The 23,981-nt window shown below is 43.6% G+C and overlaps 1 protein-coding gene across 4 annotated transcripts in view; it reads left to right on the plus strand.

Moving 5' to 3' along the window:
* Positions 1-23,981, plus strand: part of KCNJ14 (potassium inwardly rectifying channel subfamily J member 14) — a 270,227-nt gene that overhangs the window by 134,367 nt on the left and 111,879 nt on the right. The gene's annotated exons all lie outside the window — the stretch shown is intronic.

Below are 23,981 nucleotides of genomic sequence, written 5' to 3' on the forward strand. Positions count from 1 at the left end.
TCCCTGATTGATTGAGGAGATACATAAGAATTTAACACTGGAAGGTAATGCACACGCAGTCACCTCAGAGTGAAAAGAACTGTAAAAGCAATAGTTGGACGCTGGCTCGGACTGGCCCGATTGGTTTGTCTGACAGTTCAGTGTGGGCGTTTTTTTGACTGTTTGCAGGTCTGTTTTATGTTTAGAAGTTCAAACCCGCCTCAATTTGCAAACACGGCAATGGCAGCTCCTCCGCTAAGGCATAGGAGCGCCGCACCACTGCTTTTCAGCAGTGTAAGGAAAAATAAAATGATAATAAATCAACGTTATTATCATTTTATTTTTTCCTGTTGCGGGCACAGCAGCTTTGCCAGCGGGGTGGGGCAGGACTGCTCTGCTGAGGAGGGAAGGAGTGGTCTTCACTCCCTAAGTGCGCATGAATATTTGGCCCACTGTCTCAGGCCGGCCAAACATTCATGCGCACTCAGCACGTTCTCCACACAGGCTGCATTACAGCCTGGGTGGTGAACATGCCCGGGCTCCCATTCCCCGTCTGAGCACCGAACCACAGCATTCGGACCAATCACAACCCTGCATTACAGCATTGGGATTGGCTCAGGGGAGCCTGGGTACTTCTTGTTCGGTGTTTCCGGCCATGGAGGAGAGACGTGAGGAGGAAGCTGTGAGGAGGACACAGCGAGAAGGGAAGTTACATTTAATTTTATTATACCCCCTCCACCTACACATGCCTCCTCCCCCTCCCGCCCCCACCCCGAGCCGTGCTGGCCGCCACTGAACAACAGGCCACTTTTTTTTTTAGCTATCTAATTAACTAATGGAGGTCACTTCTCTTTTGGTGGCCTGGTCTATTTTCTATTTCTGTCCCATCCTATTTGGACGTCATATTATCTATTATGAATCTGAAGCATTCTTTTCACATATAAAGAGGCAAGTAAAAACTCAAATGGCAGAAAAACCTGATTTTGAAAATTCTGGGCATGCAGCATATTGGACATACTTCAGAGATGCAAACCTTTTGAAAACACTCCATCACATAAGAGGGAAAATGAGGTTACAAATCTGACTGGGGGAGATAATATTACACAAGCAGTCACAACCGTGGTGCAAAGAAAAGTCACACCATTTATAAGTCACGTAACTGAAAATAAATCAAATGCACCTTTTCTGCATATAAGTGAGTAGTCGAGATTAAACATGAGTAGAAAAGTCACTGGAAAATATTGCACTTGCAGTTACATCTGACGTAAAAGAATAACACGTTTGGAAGTAATGTTTACCTTTTATAAATCAGTTTACAATAAGTGGCAAAAAAGGGTAGATTTTGAGTCTTTGGAAAAGAGTGTTGTGCATTCAGACACGTCTGGGTGCACATAAACGCAAAACAACATTGAAAAGTAATTGCATCTGTTTTAAATGTGATGCATCCCTTTTATATAAATTAATAAGCAATCATTGTATTCCTCTGCGCCTAGTGCTACTGAGGGAAGAAGTACTTTAATGCCAACCGCTGAGGTAATTACATCATTTAGTACCCGTTGCTTTAGTAATCAGGATACCATCAGAGGGTTCAAGATGTAGATGAAATGGTTTCCTTCAAAATTTCTGATCAGCTGCTTTGACCCTCCTCTATCATCTTATCAACTAACTAATGGGGATACCTTCATTTTTTCCTAAGCCTTCATAAAAAGGGAGACACTGTCCCTGCTTCATCTGTAAGCTTTTAGCCTACAGTATTAAAGTTGCTTGGCCTTAAAGTTGCTAAAGAAATGTGAGCTGCTTAGAAAAATATGTTTTTCTAATTACAACCAAAAATCGCAAATTGATTTTGGTGGGTTTGAGGAAATGGGATGGTTGTGTGACCTCACTCTGTAATTTATTTTCCAATCCCTTTAGAGACCGATAGGTTTCATTTGTTAAACCCTCTAGCTTTACCCTGGGTAACAGTTGCTCTGAGCAGCAAGACTTACACAAAGGAACAAGTGTAAAGCATTGAAACAGTACTAAAAGAACTGGAGAAGAAATGTAAGACACTCAAGAAATCTGACACCAGTGTATAAATTGCCACAATGGCAAGCACCCACACGAGGCTACTGACAACTATAAACACCCAGACCTACACCCTGAGCTCTCTTCTGACCGTTGGATATGCTCTTTGAGGGTCAACAGTGTATTCTTGGGCAGGGCCGGACTGGCCGTAGCGGGCACCGGGCAATTCCCCGGTGCGCCGCACGGGTGGGGGCCGGTTTTGGGCCCCTGGGGGGCGTTTTTGTTACAGGGCCGTTTTTGCAGCATTGCTGCAAAATCGGCCCTGTAACAAAATCGGCCGAAAACCGGCCCTAGCAAAGAGCTCGGCGGCAGCCCCAACCCCCGCGGGGGGAGGAGGGGGGGGCCGAGCACTTTGCCAGGGCCGGTTTTGAATCCCAGTCCGGCCCTGTTCTTGGGGCCTCCCCATCTTCTTAGAGTGGGGGGGGCTACCACCTCAGGTGACAGACACCCTTCTTCTACTCATCCTTCTGTTAGTTCAGGGGGAACAGTTGCCTGATGCTCCAGGACTTCTTTGGGGCCCGGAGGCACCTCACCAGGGCCAGGCTGGAGGCCCTCCCCTAATTGGATAGATTGGCCCTCACTTCCTGGGTCTCGACCTATGGATTGTCCCTCCTCCCTACCTTTAACTCTTCTCTGGGGCTTATGTCTCCTAATCTTAGGGACAGGACCTCCAGAGTACACGTGGCAGGCAGTTCCCTGGGCAGCCGCCCCTTCTGGTTCCAAATTGACCTCTCGGAGTCATTGCCTAGCAGGCAATCTAGGGGAGGTCAGGCCTGACTACCAGCCTATGCCAGCTAAGGGTAACCCCTACTTCTAGGGAAAGTAAGGCTGCAGGGCGGGCAGTGCCTTGCCCTGGGCCTTCCGTTACCCTCACTACCTCTCCTGGCAGGAACTGGTCTGGGGACATTAACCTGTCACTGTGGTGTGACAGGTACCTGTGCCCCCCCAGGGCAATGGTTGAAATTACATTTACCTCGATCAGGTGGAAGTGCCTACTACCAACCACAGTGATCTCCAGCTTACCATCTGGACCCTTCTCTCAGTTAAAAGCTACTGGGACCTCCTCATCTGAGGTGTCCTCCTCAAAGGATATACTAGCCACCCCAGTGGTATCCTTTCTCTTGTGGTATGATGCATCCTCAACTGCAAACAAGCATTTGCAAATTCAACTAACATTTTTGACAGTCAAAACACAACCTCTTGTGGAAGAGTTTCTTCAACCCTGGGTCACCACTACTCTGCTTGCTAGAGATGGGCTGAGTCTTACCCCCTCCTTAGGGTTCTAGAGTCCTGAGGGAACCTCATTGGTAGGTTTACTATGCCCTCCTTTTCCTTCTGTGGGCCTAACCCCCCTTCTGGGGATCGTCCTCCTGGGTTTTCTTGGGTGCCCTTCTCCTAACCCACCCATCTGCTCTATTTTGCCCAGCATTCTTTGGCTAGTTAGTTTTGACTCCAGTAGGTGTAGGTGTAACTTCTTTAATGGACAATTAGACAACATATGGTCCTTAACTAACAAATTGTAGAGCTCTTCATAAGTGTCGACCCTATTACCTTTTACTCAACAATCCAGTGCCTTTACTGATGCATCTACAAAGTCCACCAGATCTATATTGCCCCCTTGTTTGATGTCCTAAGCATCTGCCTGCACTCTTCAGGTGGGAGTCCAAAGAGCTCAACAAATTCTGCTTTCATGTTTAGGTAGGAGTTTGCTACCTCATCCTCATGTGTAAGCAGTCTATCCCTACCAACTACTGGCACTAACTCCCAGAGCAGTGTCCCCCAGTGTTGTGTATCCAACTTCCTCACCCTGAGAGCGCTCTCACATGAGGCCAGCCACTTGTCAATGTCATCCCCTGGGACAGCGCTAGGGACAATCCCCTTGGGCAAATTTACCTTGGGCACCTCTGCCAGATACTTCAGTCGCTTTGTTGCTGCCACCATCTTCTCTGGGCCTCATTCCCTGCCTGGCTCTTCTTTCCTCAAGGACCAGCTTCTTTTCTGCCAGGGCCAAGGCTCTCTCCTCCACGGCTGCTACTTCTTCCTGAAGGGATCACCTGGTGCTATGTGAGGTCCCCACACAGCGGGCTGTAGAGTGCAATCCTTGCCTGGTGTTGGGGTAGAGGACATCCTCCCTCTCCACTCTTCTTTCTTCCCCTCTACCTTGGGGTATCTCCTTATCCAGTGCTGGTGGGGCTCTGTGGGCAACCTCACAAACTTTGAGGGCCTTCACCAGGTCGTTTTTCTTTGCCTTGTTTCCCACAGTGATCATTCTGTATGTACACAACTCCCTCAGATCCTTCTTTTTGAGCGTGGACAGATTTGACTGTCAAGCTTCATGTTCCTCTTGCTCACAGTGATTTACAGAAACTTTACAAGACTTGTTTGAAACTCTTTCATACTTTTGGAAACTCTGTCGCAACTTTTACAACTCCTTTAAAAGTTAAACTTTTTGAAAACAATGTCCCCGAAGACTTGGAACTCGACAACTACTTGTAAAACACAAGGACTTTTTTTAATGTCCTGTTATGTTGTGTTAGAGTGATTGATAGAGCGCACGAAGGTGTCCTGGCGCTAAAACACTTCTCTCAAAACAAGGCCAGGCCAAGCGAGATTATTTATCAAAAAGCCAGGTCTTCAGGTCTTTTCTGAAGCTTAACAGATTCTTAGCATTTTTCAGGTGGAATGGGAGCTCATTCCAGGCCTTTGCGGCACAGAAGGTAAAACTTCGACTACCCCAGTGGGCTTTTTTTATTGGCGGAACAGCGATCAGTTTTGCTTCAGAAGAACGAAGCATGCGCATAGGTTTGTACCATTGGAATTGGCTTTTGAGGTGGTCCGATCCTTCTCCATGCAATGCCTTGAACACTATACATAGTGATTTGAAGTGAACCCGATTTCTGACCGGGAGCCAGTGCAGTTTTTTTATCACACTGGAGATCGAGGCAAATTTTGGGGTACCAGTGAGGAGTCTAGCTGCGGCATTTTGGAGCATCTGGAGCTTGTGCAACAGCTTTTGTTGGATGTTCAAATATAAACTGTTGCAATAGTCCAGTCTTGATAGCACCAAGGCCATGACCACTGTTTTGCGACCGTCCAGCGGAAGGAGGTTTAATATTTTTCTCACTATTCTTAGAACGTACCTTGTTTTAGAAACAACCACATTAACCTGAGCTCCCATAGAGAGTTTTTCATCTAACAGTATCCCCAAGTTTTTTACTTTTTTTGCTGGAATGGGCAGAGACCCCATTGAAAACGGCCACCACGAAGGGGGTCCAAAAACTGGGGTTGTTTCCAAACAACATCACCTCGGTTTTATCCGAATTCAGCCTCAGGCAGTTACCTGCCATCCATCGTCCGACTTTTTCCATGCACGACTGGAAACGGCTGTCCAGCCCGGTTTCTTTACCAGGTAATAGTGCTACCACAATTTGTGTATCGTCTGCATACGAGGTAATCCCAAACACGAACCCCCTAATGACTGGTGCCAAGGATGAAACATATACATTAAAAAGAGTCAGGCTTAGGGAGGACCCCTGCGGGACGCCACATGGCAGTGAGAAAGGTTTTGATTGAGATTTCCCCAATGCTACTATCTGGCTTCTATCAGTTAGAAAAGAATTCAGCAACTCTCAGGCTTTGCCGACTACACCACATTGTTTTAAACGGTCCATCAACCTCCCATGATGGACAGTATCAAATGCGGCTGAAAGATCTAACAGGATCAGGGCTGCTCTACCTCCCTGATCCAGGGCAGATCTGATCTCCTCTGTGGCTTTTATCAAGGCCGACTCAGTACTATATCCCTCTCTAAAACCATGTTGGGGAGAGTCCAGCACATGTGCAATCTTCAGGAATGAACTGAGTTGACTATTCATGGCCTTTTCCACAATCTTCGCGGGAAGAGGAAGGCGGGAGATTGGCCGGAAGTTGTTGGGTCAAGGCTGGGCTTTTTTAAAAGAGGTAGAATGGAAGCCATCTTCCAAAGTTTAGGAAAAAGTCCATATTCCTACATACCGTTAAAAATAGCGGTAAGACAGCATGCAATGGGGACAGGGGCCAGTTTAATAATTTTCAAAGGGCATGGGTCCAGTGGTGAACCTGATTTTGCACCAGTTAGCAGGTTCAAGGTATCCTGCACCGTCATAGGGTTAAAATCCTTCATTGTCACCACTGGAAAATTTGTGTGTTCCAAATCAATATCTTCTGCCGGGGCTACCTTATTTTGATCAGCAAGGTCAGAAAAAATATTTGTGACCTTTGTTTGAAAAAACGTGGCGATCTCTTCACAGAGCTCGGGGCTAGACTGGATCATGGGAGGTCTCAGAGTGGCCAGCTTGGAGACCGTATAAAAGAGCTCTCTGGATGAGTTCTTTGCCAATTCTATTTGTGATGAGTAGTATGCCTGTTTGGCCAACCGGACCTCTAACTTATATCTTTGCAGGTTGGCTTTATATAATTCTCTGTCAGTGTCTAGGTACCCTTTCCTCCAATTCCACTCCAGCCGTTTACACATACACTTGTGCTTTTTTATTTCAGCTGTGTACCAAGGGGCTGAGGGGAAAGCTCTTTTCATGATAATAAATTTTCGAGGGGCTAGCTCCTCGCATACTTGCGAGAGCCATTTAGTGTATGATGCTACCGCTTCTTCAGTGCCTGGTGCTACATGGCCAGCTGAAGTGGTCAGGGCTTCATGCAGGGTTCTCGCATCAACCCTGCTCCAAGCTCTAATTTCGATCCGTTCTTTGGAGTCCCTTCATTTAAGCATCTGACTCTCCAAACTCAAATCAAAGACCAAGGGCAGTAGTCCCACAAAAACAGCCCTGGGTGATTAGAGAAAACACCATCCAAAGTCTGACCTGCTAGATGGGAGGGTCCTCTCACATACTGTGTGAGCTCTGCAGTGTCCATAATTTGCAATATTCTAGCTGTCTCTGGGTCATTAGAGAGTTCAAGATGGAAGTTAAAGTCACCCAGAATAGTGTATGAATCACACAGAAGGGCCTCTTCCAGTAAATTTCCCAAGGAAGGAAAAAAAAGTGTGTCTAGCTCCTGGAGGCCTATAGAGTAGTGTGCCCTTGAAGGAGTGAGAATGTGTTAAGCTAAGGTTAAAAGCAAGTGCTTCACACGTAGGCAAGTTTATCGGTTTAAAAATTCCATTAATAGAATCGTGATAAATAATAGCTAGCCAGATCCGGACCGGAGGCCTCATCCGTCCATGTTTCAGTGATGAAAGCTACCTCTATGTCATTATCCTCCATCAAGTTAGCACATTCAATACTATGTTTTACCAATGATCTAGCGTTCATCAAAATACATTTAATAGTTGTTGCCAAAGAGCCAGGCCGAGTATTTTGGACCTTCTTGGTTTTGATTTGTTGATAGACAATGTTAGGGAGCATCCTGTTACAGTTCAGACAGGGCCCACTTGGCATGGGAAGCCCCGAATCCAAGGCCCAACAGAGGCAATCATCATTATTAAATGACCCCTTCAGCTCCAATAATGCCTCTCTAGAGTAGGCGTACTCTGCATTCTTATGGATCATAACTAGGGCTCCCGGTTTTATGGTATTTATTTTTTTGCCATTTCCGTCTGTATTTATACATATTTATTTTTGGGGCATTTTATCTGTATTTATCCACATTTATTTTGGCCACAAGCAAAAGTTGACGCTGCTGCTAGTATTTTTCCACATTTATTTAAATTGACAATGCACACATGCACTCGGTTGTTATTGGCCAACACATCACATTCATCTGAAATTTTTTCCATTTGCCGAATGTCCCAAATACGCTTAAAAGTGCTATCACAAGCCATTTGTGTCAGAGCCTTGCAGTTTCTGTCATCGACACAGAGTGCCAGATCCTCTCCCTCACTGAACACCATACTGCCCCACTGAGAGAAACACACTCCCTTCAGCTACAACCCAATTGTGCCCTGCTATAAACACCTGGAAGCAACTCAATTCAAATTATGCACTAGACTAGAGTGATATGCTGCCTGAAAAAAAAGTAACAGTGTACTGGAAAAAAGCAAACACTCACAGGGAATACACCATAATGCGTTTACACTCATTATTCAGAAATCAATGAGTGTATTTGCTTGAAAAGCTAACGACATGAAAATAAAGTAGCACTTCACAGGTAAAATCTGAAAGGTGGCACTTATGTGTTTGGGTGTAAATAAAACCAAACTGGCCACTTTGCGACTACTCTGTCTTGTTTTATTTAGTTATGTATTTATTGCTCGCATCTTAAGCTTTTTTCTCTCCTCCTGAGGCTGCATTTTGGTGTAGAAAAATGTCAGACAAAGACATACATTTGCAGCAAACGTGTTTCTCCTTTTTTGGATCCATTTCACAGAGAAACGAATGACGGAAAGGGGAGGAAAGAACAATCACGGTTTTCTATAAGTGATGAGGAGGCAATAGAAATAGAGTGAAGAAGAAGAAGAAAGAGAAGCAGCAGAAGTGGACACTGTCCTGGTCTTGTCCAGTAAAAAGGAAGGACCGCAACGGTTATGGGCTATGCAGTCCAGCCACAAACTCTGCATACACTCCAGTCTGTGGCATAGAAAGGCTTTGAGTTTGTGGCCAGATTGTTCTTGCAGCCACACAAACACAGTGTACTGCTCTGCAGTCCGGCCACAAACTCTGCAACACTCCACTGATGTAGCTAGGCTTTGGCACCCCAGTCATAAATCATATAATTAATTCTTCCATAAGCTCGGGCATAGTCCCAGACGAGTGGAAGCTTGCCCTGAGAAAACCACTTAAAAAGAAACAAAATATTCCTCCATGCTCTCAAACCTTCGGCCCATCTCACTACTCCCCCTGCTAGGTAAAATCACAGATAAATGTGTACACAAAGAGCTAACCAAGTTAATTGAAGCTGCTAATATTCTTCACTCACAACAATCTGGCTTCCGTCCGAAGAACTCAACAGAATCAGCCCTCCTGGAAGTTACCGATGCACTAAAAACTATAGCCGACAAAGGCAGGAAAGCGGTCCTGATCTTACTCGACTTGTCGGCCGCATTCGATACCATCTCGCACAGTATTCTTCTGAAGAGACTGGAACGTGGAGGCATCTCAGGAACTGCTCTGGATTGGATAAAATCGTTTCTTACCAACCGCAGACAAGCAGTGACCCTTGGTACTTTCCTCTCAACAGAAAAAAACATAACAGGAGTCCCACAAGGCTCATCATTGAGCCCACTGTTGTTTAACATTTATATGACCCCGCTCATCTCTCTCATAGGTTCCTTCGGGATTGAAGTAACGTCCTATGCTGACGATACTCAAATGATCCCATCTCTGGATACCAATTCCACAGATGCCGAACATAACTTCAAATGCTGTCTATCCAAAGTCATCCGTTGGATGAAGGATAACCATCTCGAATGTAACACCGACAAAACTGAAATCCTCCCCATTGGGAAAGATGTATCATTCCAGCCGGACAAGTGTTGGCCAGAGGGAACCACACCTCCGCCTGACATGGTCAATGTAGCCAAAAATCTAGGGGTACAGTTTGATACCACGCTTTCCTTTATTCCGCATGCCACGGCCACGGCTGAGACCTACTTCAATCTCATCAAATCTATTAAAAAAAATGTTGATCGCATTCCACTCTCTGCAAGGAAATCAGTAGCAGTGGCTTTGATTCTCTCGCGCCTGGACTACTGCAACAACCTTTTTGCAGGAGCCAACAAATCAACAATAAAAAAACAATAAGTTGTCCAAAACTCGGCGGCGCGTCTAGTTCTGAAGCTCCCACGAAAATCTTCAGCATCGGCGGCATTAAAAGTCCTCCATTGGCTACCGCTACTTAAGAGAATCCTTTTTAAAATCATTTTAATCACCTACAGAGCGATGCTTAAAGTAGGACCCAAGTACCTCTCAGCACGGTTCTTCCCCTATATCACAACCAGGACTCTCAGGTCCTCCTCAGCCAATCTCCCCAAACCGCCCACTTTCAGATGTATAACAAAGGGAGGAAAAACAGTAGCCGCTCTGGGGACCAAAGCTTGGAATGCACTACCAACCAATCTAAGACTTCTAAAAACAGAAACTCAATTCAGGAAGGCCTTGATGACATGGATATACGGCACCCCAGATGCATTCTGCCTTGCACTCATTTAGCACTGCTAGGGCCCGCTCTCTCCTCCAACCAACCAGCGCCAGGAAAATCCTTGCGGAGTGGCAGTCAGCGCTTTACAAATTCCAATTTACATTACATTACATAGGCACCAGAGACAACTTCTCCATGAGCAGGACACTGCAGGCACAGTCCCTTCTCCTCTGTTAGCCACCAGGTTCAGCAGGTGCAGTCCATGCTGGTGCAGCCTCTCTTTGCCAGTTCCTTAGTGTAGCAGGGCAGCCCTTCTTCGATCCTTCTTCCAGCCCAGTACAGGTCTGAGTTCTGGGTGCCAGCGGTGCCCTATTTAATTCTCAGAAAATGCCCTCAGGGCAGGATGCGGTTGGTAGCAAATCGACTACCAGGTTCCTTCCCTCCAAATGACCATTTCCTATCCCTGGATGCTCCATTCTTCCCACTCCAAACATGGCAGTACCTCTCTCGCCATTCAGAGCTCCCTAGCCCAACCCAGTGGTGTAACAACCAAGGGGGCTACATGCCCTTGGAAAAACAAGTTTGTCGTCAACTGGTATCCCCTCTCCTTCCTGTGTGTCAGTCTGTCTACCTAAACAATAGGGAAGCAACTCTCCCAAGTGTTCCCCATTTGACCTTCAAAGGCGCTTTACCTTTAAAGCTTGCCTTTTGGGCCAACACCTGTTTGGCTTTCCACCTGGAGAAGGCTTCTCCAGGTAGAAAGCCACACAGGTGGCCACGCACCTCCTCCAGTGGCAGGCCTCTATTGTTATTACTCCTAAGAGTCATTCACATATCTTCCCAGGAGGGCAGAAAGCTGTCTCAGGGACAGACCTTGAATGTAAACTGTTACTAGAAATCTTGGGCAACCAAAGAGCCATCATCTAAAGTTGCACTTTGCTCACTAATGACTATAGATTACATTTAACCATTGTATTGGATTTACATCACTTATTCATTTGATACTTTATGGTACCAACTTTAGTAGTTCCATTCAGTAGTTAGCAGGGCTGAGATGTCATCCTGTAACTCTGTACTTTCCAATGAGGCTACCAGCCTTCACACAGTAAAACAACAATTTAGAGCTTTTACTGTTGGAGCATGTAAAAGTGCATGCTCCACTTTTTAATATATAGCACCCTGCCTTAGGGCTCGACAGGCCTACCTTAGGGATGAGTTATATATATATTAAAAAAGGGAGGACTGGGTCTTGCCATTACCTTAAATGGCAAAGTCGAGTTAGCATTTTAAATCTGCCCTTCCAGTCTGCAGTGGTAGACCGGGAGTCATGTTTTACCTTCTCCTACTCAGGGCGACGCAACAAGTACCACAGTTTTTGAGGGGACACTCTAGCTTACAGGCCTTGGGTACCCCTGGTACCATATACTAGGGACTTACAAGTAAGTTTGGCTACGCTAATTAGGTATCAGCCAATTAAACATTACTAAGTGTCAGAGTCCTGATTGGCAGGGCTCAGGGCTTTTTAGAGTCATTACACCAGTATCTAGTAGTCAAAATGGGAGCAAAAGGTGGGGATGAACCTGCAAAAAGCCTGTCATCTTACAGGCAGGTTTTACAAGTGGAATTCATTTAAAGTGAAATCCAGAAAACATAGATAGAACAACCAATTATCGTATAAAGTTGCAAAGTGTATGCCTTTGAAAGGCCAGTAAATATTAACCTACTGATTGATCTTGAGTGTTGTATTATTACTTATGACTGCAGAGAATATGGAATGGAGCGAATTTACTTTACGATAGATAGCTTGGAACCTCATTAGTGTATGGATCAAATATCTGCTTTGTTCCTGTATATGCAGATCGTTACGTTTGTTTTTGCAAAAATTCAATAAAAAAGAATTTAAAAATATTAACATACTGCATGGAAATAGCTTCAAGCGAGGTTTTGATCTCCCAGTGAATTCCACGGTACAAAGTTTGAAGGTTGAGTTAAAATTGTGCTCTTTGAAAGCAAATTAATACATGCTTTTCCAGGAACATCTAGCTTAATAAAAATCCTGACTTGATTTCTATCTACAGTATCTACAGTGAAATAAAGTATTTTATCTACAGTGAAAGAAAATTAGAACATACTGGGGGAGCAAAAGCTTCACCAGGTAATCTGAAAGACTTTGTAAAAGATTGAAATATTCTGGACCGGAAGACTGTTTGGGTTATGAATACTTACTTTAAAAACAGGGATTTACACCCAGTGCAATAACTGAAATTGTGTAGTTTAGTTTTCTTGGAAAAAATGTGTTAAAAACATTCCTACAACATTTGAGGGATAACGTATCCTGCACATATCTTAGGTATGTGCCAGGCCATATTTTGAGAAATAAATTGTTACAACTAAAAACTTCAGTTCAGTTCAGTTTGACACTTTATTCGGAAGGTTTCCATCCACAACAATAACATACAAATACCAATGGACATTTCTGCCAGTTAAAAACTTAAATTTAACCTAAGTTAGGTGGTGGCTGAGTTTATAACGTGGTTGAATGAGAATAAATGAACAAGTCTGTGCAACTTATATTTTCATTAGAACACTGTATGTGTGCTGTTAATGTATCCACTACTGTGGCAAGAAAAAAGGCATTTTTTTTTTTAAACCAATGTTCTTAAAATATGACACTTTTCATTAGAAAGAGTGTTTTGAACTTTTGGGTAAGTAGGAATTTTGAGACAATTGTATTGATCTTGGTTGATATATAAAAGATGTAACAATTTAAATTCTCAGAAAAAGAGATGTTAGATGTTCATTAAAGTCGTAAATGTTAAATACCAGGAAGAGGTATGTGAAATTATTCAATGTTTTCAAACTATATTGCGAGCTGTGCTTATGGGGAAATCACGCAAACAAATCTTCTAGCATATAAGCGAACATTCTGCCTTCTAGTTTTTCCTAAACTAATGTTTTTTTAACAGTCACAATTTTTTAGAATGGAAACAGAGGTGTCAACAACCTGTGCATTTTTTTTAAGTTCCCTCTTAATGGTACTGTAAAAGCAACATTAAATATTCTTCTTACCTCTCCCGCTGGCATGTTTGCCAGAATGCAACACTCGCATGGCGCCAGTCATATTTTCTTGTTAAAGCAGTATGTTTCAAATATTTTCTGCCCTTTTTATATACCTCTGCAACAACATTCTCTGTATCTTCAAGCACATTCATCGCCTGTTTTTCACCTAGAAATTCACATTATTATCCTTAGACTATCTTCACAATATGAAGGATGAGAAACTAGAAATTATTTACCCACCCCTCAGGTACTGTCAGCCTGCTCTTCAACTTGCAAAACGCATTAATGCCAGTAAGCCAACATTATTTTCTCACAAACAATAGAAATTATGTTAGTTAATTAGAAAACCGGTACAGGACAAGATTTCATGGTTTCCTAAATGCTCCTGTTCGATGTATTTTTACAAGTAGCAAAAACAAATTGTGCATGTGTAATTCATATTAAAAAAAACATTTACGTGCAGCTCTGCATTGCAGCATAAATGTCAGTGTTTATGATTAATGGATGGAATACATATGGATGGAGGAAGAAACTCTTTATTGTTTCTAGATCTCTTCCATATTGTTTCATTTAACCAGCTTTCACCATTCAAGCTGTCTTTTACCACTAATCCACCATTATGAAACCTTATGCAGCCATCCCAACTGCAGATTTTCCTGTGCACCTCTTGATGCTATAAACAACTGTTACAATGGCTTATTCATTGCTCAATAACTGCAAATACATGCAAGACATAAAATTTAGCAAGACACATAAGAATTAGTTACAGGGACTATTCGGTGCCCAACAAATGCAAATAAATTAAAAGATGCATGTTAATTTAATAATATACATAACATTTAAAATAAAAAAACTTGGCATTTGCAATATTTCTGTACATACTGGATTTTTTCTGCTTTAGTAAGTTAATTTACAAGGAATCAATATGAAGTAGGTCTTTAGAGTATTTGTTTAGTAGATACATAAAATTCTTTTGACATTTTACATATAAAGTGTACTCAGAGTTAATGGCTTGTGTAGCACCCGTGGAGTATTCTACCACTATCCTTCAATTGTGTATCCCTTTTGTAACCTTCTTTATATAAGTAAATATTGATGCACTGTAGATTTTGAAGAAGGGAATTACCTGGAAAATGACTATATCAGGTTTTTGATACATGACTATCTAATGCTTGCTATCTTCATAGTGAGGTCAGTATTCAAAGTAATGTAATAAGGAAATCAGCTGGGTGGATCTCTGGGCAGAGTGTTAATGGAAGATGCGAACAAATGTATTGTCATAATTGTGTTTGATGTGACAGAATATTATATGTGGAAGGGTCACAAAGTTGACACTGGGAGAAAGAAGCTATTTATCTGCTTTTAAAATTACTGTTTCTGACACGATTATAGGAGTCTGGCACTTCCGAATACAGATCAAATCGAAAGCGAGTAGAGAGCACCCTTTCACACTCACCTTACAGGAGATTTTGATTCCAGAGGCGCTCACATTCTTACCAGTGGTACACACCAGTCTTGTTGATGTCAAACCTGTATGGTTTTTACGGAAGGGCGGTCTTACTGTGAAAGAAATAAGTGTGGGAGGTATTGTAGCCCTTAGAACTGGAACGATTCACTATCTAATGCTCTAGAACCCAGTCTTAGATGTTGCTAGCTAAATTCATGGCTACATCGCCAGTGGTGGTGTGATACCAGAATATCGTTGTGAGAATATCATCTGACATAAATATCATGACTAAGTATCGTCTTCAAAAATGCTTGCCAATTGCAGTTAACAGAAAATCATACCATCAAACCAATGGGGAGATATTTCTGTCAACAATACTTAGGATACAGTGGTAAACAACCTTTACTTCGCAGCTGCTAGTGCGCATACCATTACTTCACAAGCATTACTACGCTTGCGATGTTAGAATGCGTACCATTAGTACGCAAGTTGTTACATCGCAAGCGCTGTTACAATGCTTGCGTTGTAATGTTATGCGCTATCCATATCGTTATTATCACCGGCTCAGATTCCATGCAGAATATCACACATGCCTCGTTATATGGTGCGCTTTATAAGGATTTGAAAAGGAGCTGGCTAATTTCAAACCTCTCCGAAAATAATTAGACGAGTCTTTTTCCTCAGACAGGGTAATAATTTAGCAGAGTTCAGTGGAACAAACTTTCAATGTATTTCATGTGAACCACTGTTCTCCTGCCTGGGTCGGGCCTCTCTCCCAGTGTGGGGAGGTCGGAGATTTTTCAGATGGTTGGAGGCACCTAATAACGATGATAATAACAATGTGGATAGCGAATGCATTGCAATTGTATGCGTTATCCACATCATTGTTTGGAAGGCGTTTCCGTTTCAAAACAACGACGTGCAGATCTGACGTCGCTGGAAGCGGGAGAAGAGAGGAAGAACGGAGGAGAGAGAGGTAAGTGTAGTTTTTTGGGTCGTGCAGGGGGTAGTCTTTTAGGTTGTAGGGTTATGCTTCAACACCCACCGCATGCTCCGCAAGATCTACAGATGGATCCCCACCAGAACCAGAAGGACGGTCACACATCCCTTGTAAGCAGCAGACTGGACTACAGCAACTCCCTCTACGCAGGGACAAGGCCAAACTCCAGAAGAGACTCCAACGCATACAGAACGCTTCCGCTCACCTCCTCCTCGACATAACCCGCCACACCCACATCACTGCCCACGTGAAAGACCTGCACTGGCTCCCAGTCAACAAGAGGATCACCTTCAAGCTCCTCACCCACGCCCACAAATCTCTCCACAACACCAGACCAGCATACCTCAACAAACGTCTCACCTTCTACACCCCGAAACTCAAGCTTTGCTGCGCCAACCTCGCCCTCGCCACCATCCCACGCATCCACAGGACCTCCACCGGCGGCAGATCCTTCTCCTACCTCACCGCCAAGACATGGAACACCCTCCCCACACAGCTGCGACAGACCCAAGACCTGCTGACCTTCAGGAGACTTCTGAAGACCTGGCTGCTCGAGCAGTAGCTGCACCCCCCTCCAGCGCCTTGTGACCCTCACAGGTGATTAGTACGCTCTACAAATGATTGATTGATTGATTGATTGATTGATTAAATAGTGTAATGTAGTGTATTTGAGTTTAGGGTATTGTTGGGGGTCGTAAAGGATAGTGTTGGGGAGTAGGGACAGGACTAGGGGTCGGGGGAGGGATGTGCAAGAGGGTAGTGTTTTAGGGTTTAGGGTAGTGTTGTAGTGTTTGTGTAGTGTAGGGTAGCATATTAGGGTTTAGGGTAGTGGAGGGGGGTGTGCAGGGTAGTGTTTGAGTGTAGGGTGTTGAATGGGGAAGGGGGAGTGGAGTGCAGGGGGTAGTGAATTAGGGTTTAGGGTAGTGGTGTGGTGTTTGTGTAGTGTAGGGTAGTGTTTTAGGGTAGTGTCGGGGGGTCGTGAAGTTTAGTGTTAGAGTGTAGGGTCCAGGCAGGGGAAGGGGGAAGGTCGTGTAGAGGGTAGTGTATTAGGGATTTGGGTAGTATAGTGGTGTTTAAGTAGTGTAGGGTAGTGTAGTGTCTGAGGGTTTGGGTAGTGTTGAAATATTATGGGTTAATGAGAATGTATGAAAATAGTAGGAGGAGGTACAATTAATTTTGAAAACAAAAACTCACCCATCCTAAAGCACTTCGCATGATTTTAGTGCGATGTATTTTATTAGCATAAACCATTTATAGAAAAAAACGTAGAAGTGCTATGCGTACTAATAAAATGCGGAATAAAAGCATTTCTAGTACATTTATAACCATTTGCGGTATAAATGCATGCGCAGTACAAACATGCGAAGTAATGGTTTATGCTAAGTAAAAACATTGCACTAAAATCGTGCAAAGTAATGGTATGCAAAGTATTGACATACATTCAGATACAGTAGTTATGAAAGTCATCATTTATGTGCACAGTATTCTGACATACAAGCCAATGCAGTAGAATGATTTATGCAGAGTTAAGGGGTGAAACTCCAAGCAATTCGCGTAGGAATAGCTGTCTATGTAGCACTTAAAGATGCATTGGCCACCTGTTTCATAACGAAGCATACTGATAAAGCCTTAAGGCTCTCTACCAACTGGAATCACAGCTTACTTAATGAACCATCGAGAACATGATGCTACTGAAGACGAAAACGGGAATGAGCTGGTCTCCACTGACAGCACAAAGCTGTAAAACTGGAGCTGTTGCCTAAGAGAACTAGACAGGGAAAATGTGGTGTTACATCCAGGCAAACTCTGGTGAAAGTTGTTCCAGATTTGTCAATTTCTTTATGGAAGAATTGGAGTTTGAACACTGTTAAGTGGCACAGTAAGGCGAGTGATCATCCAACGGCATGTGAGGGTGGCATTCAGGATCCCAGCTCTGGTATGACTCAAGGCGGCTAATACAATACACACTTGGAAGATGACTTCTTGGATTAGTGTCAGTAGAAGCGATATATAGTTGATTCTCCCAAGACAGTAGCGTCAGGGAGAAGTGGGATAAGACCTTGAACTTGTATAATGCATCCCTTCACTGACCCACACCTCAGGGTCAGTTTTCAATGTCGTGCAATATCAGTTGCAAGATGAAGGGCCAGATTGAGATCCTGGCAGAGGGGTTACTCCGTCACATTGATGACGGACATCCCGTCCGTCAAAATATAAATCCTATAAGATATACTGGGATTTACATTTCACCGGACGGATATCCGTCACCTATCCACCAAGATCTAAATCAGGCCCAAAGCCACAAAGTAGTCCAGCATGATCTTTATTGCAGACCTCTCCACGCACACGCCAGGGTGGTGACTATTCAGCGCCCCCATAATTGTGGTTCTGTTATACAAGCTAAGTTAACACTGAGTTACGTCAAGGGGAAATGAGGATGGCACTAATGAGTGATCCCCCTCATGTTTAGCCATGGTCAGATTGAAATGTGGTAGTGACCTAGGAAATGGGGCAGTGGGATATGAATGCGAGCTCACACAAATGTAGGCCTTATAGCTTATCCTCAGAGACAATGTCACCATTGGTAGCAAGCAGCTATGTGTTTGCTTTTAAGATTACTATTTCTGATGTGGCTGCAGCAATCTACAACTTCCATATTCTGGATCAAGCACGCTCTACAAGTAAAACACAAAGCATCATAATGATGGGTGGTAGGAGTTGTATTAAGAAGAATCAAGCTCCCAACCTAGGAACATATATTTGTGGTTGAATACACATCAATACAGCGTTCAAGCACTTGCAAATATGCATATTCTCGGGTAAGGGACATGTAGCATAACTACCTGTGCTGCATTCGTAAGCTTGTGCATACATACCGACCAACAAGTACAATATATGTCCCTGCTAACAGATGCCACATGGATATACATCAATGAAGCTTCAGACACTCGAACATACATATCTCTATCCAAATACAACATGTTACACACAAAAACTTCCATGCAGCATAAGGACAATTGTACATGCTGCAATATCAATCCATGCAGAATTAGTATACATGTACATCACTTCTAGAGTATGTGAAATGCCCTTAAGAAGACATACATGCAATATTCATAACCATGGGCATTACTTCCCGAGCTGTGGAAACACTGCACGAATACCTATTGATGCAGAACTTTCCCATATCTGAACCCTGTACCTTTGTTAAAATAATTCTTCGGCATGAGCAGAGGTTAGCTAAAACGATGGAAGCGAATTAGTTCGGTTTCATATGGCAATCAGAACTGACTTTCAGAAAAAAGAAAGGATGAATTCTTAGGGAAACCTTTTAATAATGAAAAGACGCGGAACACCAAGCCTGCTGGAGAATGCTCCTTTGGAAGACAGGTAGGGCAAATAAATCTGGAAGGGACTAGATTGAAATCCCAGGGCGAGATTGCGTTCTTATTTTGTGGTACGTTATTCTGGCACCTCTAAAACATCGTTAATCACTGACATGCTTGTCAATGTAATTTGCTCTAAGCCATACTGTCTGCTAATGAACCTTAACTTGAGGGGAAAAACTAAGTCAGATTAATCATGTTCTAGTGTTAATCTTCTAATCTGGGCACCAAATGCAGAATCTCTTCTATTTATAAATGCATTGGAAGATCTCTCACATGAAGCTTTGCCTCTTTCAGAATGCCCATGAAACCAGGAGGTTTGTTTAATTGACTGTAATGCAGTGTGCAAGGGTAAGACTGTCCATTTCAGCAGTTGAAGTCTATAACAAAGGATGCGGCCTGCCCGTCCTGGATAGGAGATATACATAGAAATGTGGTGTGGCCTCTATAACGGGGCAACAACTTAAAACCACCAATTGTATCACCGCTTCAATGAATGAGCATCTCATCTTCATTCTTGACTTTCAGCAAATGAGAAATTAAGAAAGGTTATAGAAAAAAATGTGGTTGTTTGATCTAAATAGCAGACTCTTCAGAGATGGGTTCTTAAAAATCTGATTGCAAAGTTTTGGAATTTCATATTTTCGGCCTGATGTGAAAAGATTCATTTGTAGGATCATCAAGTAATTCAAATTTCTACAAGAACCTCTTAATGATCCACTTGTACTTCTAGGTGAGCGCTATACCTGAGGGTCTGCTTTCAGAGTTTCCTCATCAGGGGATGAGTCTCGGGGGATGGCAGATGGACAATCTGAGATGGCATTAGCTGTCGCCGAGCGAGAGAGACGTGGCGTTCATTTATCCCTGTTTGTGTCGTCTACTTTGTGTAGTATGGCTGTTTCCTACGTGATGCAGGACTTGAATACTAGATACTCAGCAAGGTACATTGTATAACTTTTCGTTATGTGACCAGGCTCCTTTACCTGGCAGATAGTTACTCTTCTGTTTCGAACATGGTCATATTTTATTAGTTCAAAAGGCCATGCCTCTTAATGTCAGTTTCTTTTCTCAGTTTACTCACCTTTGGCAACACTTCTCTTGTAAAGATATTGGTGTAGATGTTTACTGTGCGCCCGTGCCAGAGGAGCAATGAGATGGAAAGACCTCAGCATTCCTAGTGGAGAAGAGCCCTGTCCCGCACCACGATTAGTATTTGTCAATAGACACTCCCACAGTGTAATTAATAGTTTGTGTTGCAGAAGCGTACAGTTTTCCAACCCTAGCATCCAAGACAGTCCAAATGTGGTAGATCTACTGGAGTAAAGGTTGATTTGCTGTAATTTATCAGGAGCCCCAGGTTCCAGTAGATTTCAATGGTCACCTAAAATGCCGGCAAAGCCTGTGTTTGGATATTCACTTTCAGGTACCATTAGTCCCGGTATGGGCAGACAGAAACACGCATCTTTGTGGGATAAGCTAATGCCACTGCCATTTATTTGTGAAAAGCATGGGGTGCAGACTTAACGCTGAATGGCATTACTTTGAACTGGATGTATCGATTGCTCACATGAAAATCAGGAACAGCCATTGTGAATAACATGGTTTGGGTTCAATATTTGCAGCTTCAATTTGCATCATATAGAAGTCAACAGAGTGGTATCTCTGATTGTGATATGTTATGCTTGATCACAAATGGCCCCACGTTCCCATAGCTAAACTTGGTGTGGAACACCTAACCTTATTTCACTTACCTGAACATCCAACTTGTAAAATCACTGTAGGCTTGGGCTACAAGTGCAGCCTGGCCCCAGTTCCTGGCCCTTACCGACCCACACCTAACGCACAGGAGAAGCACATAATTCTTCCCCCTGCAAGGCCACCTCCTCTGCTTTACTTTTTCACCTAACCTGCCACCCCACCTCAACCCCACCCTGGACCATACCCCATTCCCCCAAATCACATTTATCCACTCTTTAAAGCATGACAAAAATATGAGCATTAATCCCCAAGGTATAAAGAATCCCATGCAGAATTTCACCAGAAAAAAAATAAGTCCATAGTTATTTCCACTGCATGAGAATCAGCTGCAATCGTAAACTCCAGCCACCCACTGCCTCTACACCTAGTTCCACCCCACTTGTAATTGGGGCTATTCTATTTGGCTCTAATTAGAATGCATCATTGAAAAGTGAATTTAGGCTACAGAAAAGGCAGAGGCGGTCATTGCAAGCTGGTCTGAGCAGTATCCACATGCTGGTACCTTGAGGCCTATTTAGGGTTGTTTTACAACTAGGATTATTGGGTGCAGCAATAATGAGCCCAATTATACAGGATACCTGGTAAAACCCATGGGGCACTGGGAGAGGGGGACTGAATAGATACTCTACCTGGCCCGTGTCTGATCACTCCCACATCACAGGCAAAAGCATTCAACGCTCCCTACAGCCACACTAGACTCTGCCCGCTCTCCCAAATCCCCATACCAAGGAAGGGCCATGGCCCCCCGCTCAAATTTACCAGATGGTTGGAGCTGGTGATGAAGCTGAGCGCTACAGTCCCACAATCAGGGATAACACGTGGAAAAGGAACTTTGGCTTTGGTAACGTTCTTTCTGATGTATAATTCAGAACCAACACATTTTCTTTCATGAACCTTCCTCACAGGTGCCAGACTGCTTGCAGAAGGTTTTTCTCAGCAAACGCTAGTCACTGGCTCAGAAAAACGTCGTCTGCAAGACCTCCAAGGTACCAGAAGGGACATCAGTGCAGTAAATGAGGCGACACAAGTTCCGGAGTGGTCAGTTCTGTTCGTTGGTTACGCACCCTCATAAAGGCCTGAGCTTAAGAGCACGGAACCAAAACACAGTCACATTGCCGGCGCTATCACGGTCTGTTCTCAGACAGGAGGTAGGAAGTTGGGAAGGAATATGTGTGAGCGGAATCATCCATTAGAATGAAAACTTATTCTTCTAATGAATGATCTCTGACGCAGATTCATTACATGATATACCCCGATAGCATTCTTCTGGGCAGCGGGTTGAGGATGTATAGCATGACATTTCAATTAAGAAAGACTGTCCTACCAAAGAGACCATGTTTTTCTTTTGTCCCTTATCAAACAGTGATATTTGGTAAAAGAATGCAGAGATTAATCAATAGCTGCTTTGTAGAGCTCATAAACTGATACAACCCACTTCCAGGCTCATGTGGGTGTAATCCCTTTTGTACAGCGGGCATAGAAACCTGTCTACTAACTCTTAACTTCGGGTTACCCTTACAGACATCCGTCTATAAATGGTTTTCGGTCTGATAAGAATGTTCTCACCAACTTGAAATTTCAGAGTGTTCTAAACATAGTGCCCGAGAGCTGCCCAGATATCAAATGTTTAGTCTGTCCTGGGAGAGTGAGGTAGAGGAAAGAAGGAAGGTAAAGAAAGCAATTGGTTCATATAGAATTTGGAATGCTACCTTTGGGAAAATGGAAAATAAACTAAAAACATAAACTTTTCCTTTGAGAACATTTTAAAGGCCTGTGAGGGCGAATGTGCTTACATCTCACTGCCCCCCATCAGATGTTATTATGCCACCTTCAATGGAAATTTCAGTAAATAAACATATCTGAACTAAGGACCTATTAAGAATGTGAGAACCCAAATCAAATATAACACGTGGCGGGGGTGGGGGGAGGGGGAGGGGGGGGAGCTGTTGAGAGCCTGAAAAATTATTGGAAGGATTTTCGTCTGTGTACCCATTAAACCAGTAGTTTACACAGTGAACCATTATGAGGTGAATACATAAAGTAGCAGCCACGTAGTTTTTCATTGTAACGATTCACTTATTTTCCTGTTCAGAGGAAGCGTGGCATTGTCAGTTCGGGATGAACTGTTCATATTTTGTCAGGACTAGGGCTGATTTACAGGAGTAGTGTCTGTCTGTAGTCATACAAGGAGTAACAAAAATAATGGACTGGAATGTGGCCCTGAGTAATTGGCAATGTCCAAGATTATGTTAAGCTTTCCACCCATCATGGTTGGTATGGTTAAATGTTGGTCCTGTATGTTCTGTGACATAGGACGCAAGTTCCATCTCACTCATGAGGCCTAACAAAACTGAAACATGTCTGTGGTTGCTTTTGTTTCTTAGTAAAAGGAATGTGGCCTGGCATTTAAGGCTGAAATGTCCTCCTCATCATCTCAATGTGTCTAGACTGAGAAGCCCCAGGAATCCAAGTTGGAGCAAAAGAGGACGTGACATGTCTATAATGCTTCAGGCTTACTTGCCGTAATGTGAGGGTATTTTATCTTTTTCAGTTAGCCCTCACTTTTCAATCAACTGAAGAAGGTTTTCTTTCTTGTTTTCTGTGAGCGCCTTCAAAGTAGCTGGTACTGATGCCAGCAACAATGCAGACTTTGGCCCTGAAGAGGCAAAAGGAGAAGGCAACTGTGCAACAAAGGTCATTCTCAACTCCAGGAGCAGTGTAAAGGCTAACTTTGGAGGAGTTCAAGTAGTCGTCGTGGCCACAGTGAAAGTAGCCAGCACTGTATAAAAGGCTGCTGATGTCAAACCGCCTGTGTTGCTGGTGTTGTTCCCTTAGGTGAGGCAGAAGGTGGCGCGTTAAAGATTGGCATCATGGCCTTTTGAAATGTCTCTCTCTTCTCCAAAGAAGCTCCCGGTGGACGAAAACATGTATCTGAGACCTTCTGCAATATATCAATAGGCTCTGAGGATGAGAGCTCCTTAGAGTTCCTGTGCTTTTTTATGGGCATAAGAGAAACAATGCTTCCTTGGTTTTCTTCGAATCTCATGCCAGAACTGATAGAAAGGGATTCACATCACCAGCACATGTGCTACCTTACCCACTGCACTGGCATGCCATCCAAGGCCCTTGCAATCCAAAGAAGCCGTCATTCAATGCCACCTGGTGCCTGTAACGAGCTATCAAACATTCAGATTCAGTCCAGTGCGCTGTATAA

This window comes from Triturus cristatus, chromosome 7 (genome assembly GCF_964204655.1).
Source record: "Triturus cristatus chromosome 7, aTriCri1.1, whole genome shotgun sequence".
Classification (NCBI taxonomy): domain Eukaryota; kingdom Metazoa; phylum Chordata; class Amphibia; order Caudata; family Salamandridae; genus Triturus; species Triturus cristatus.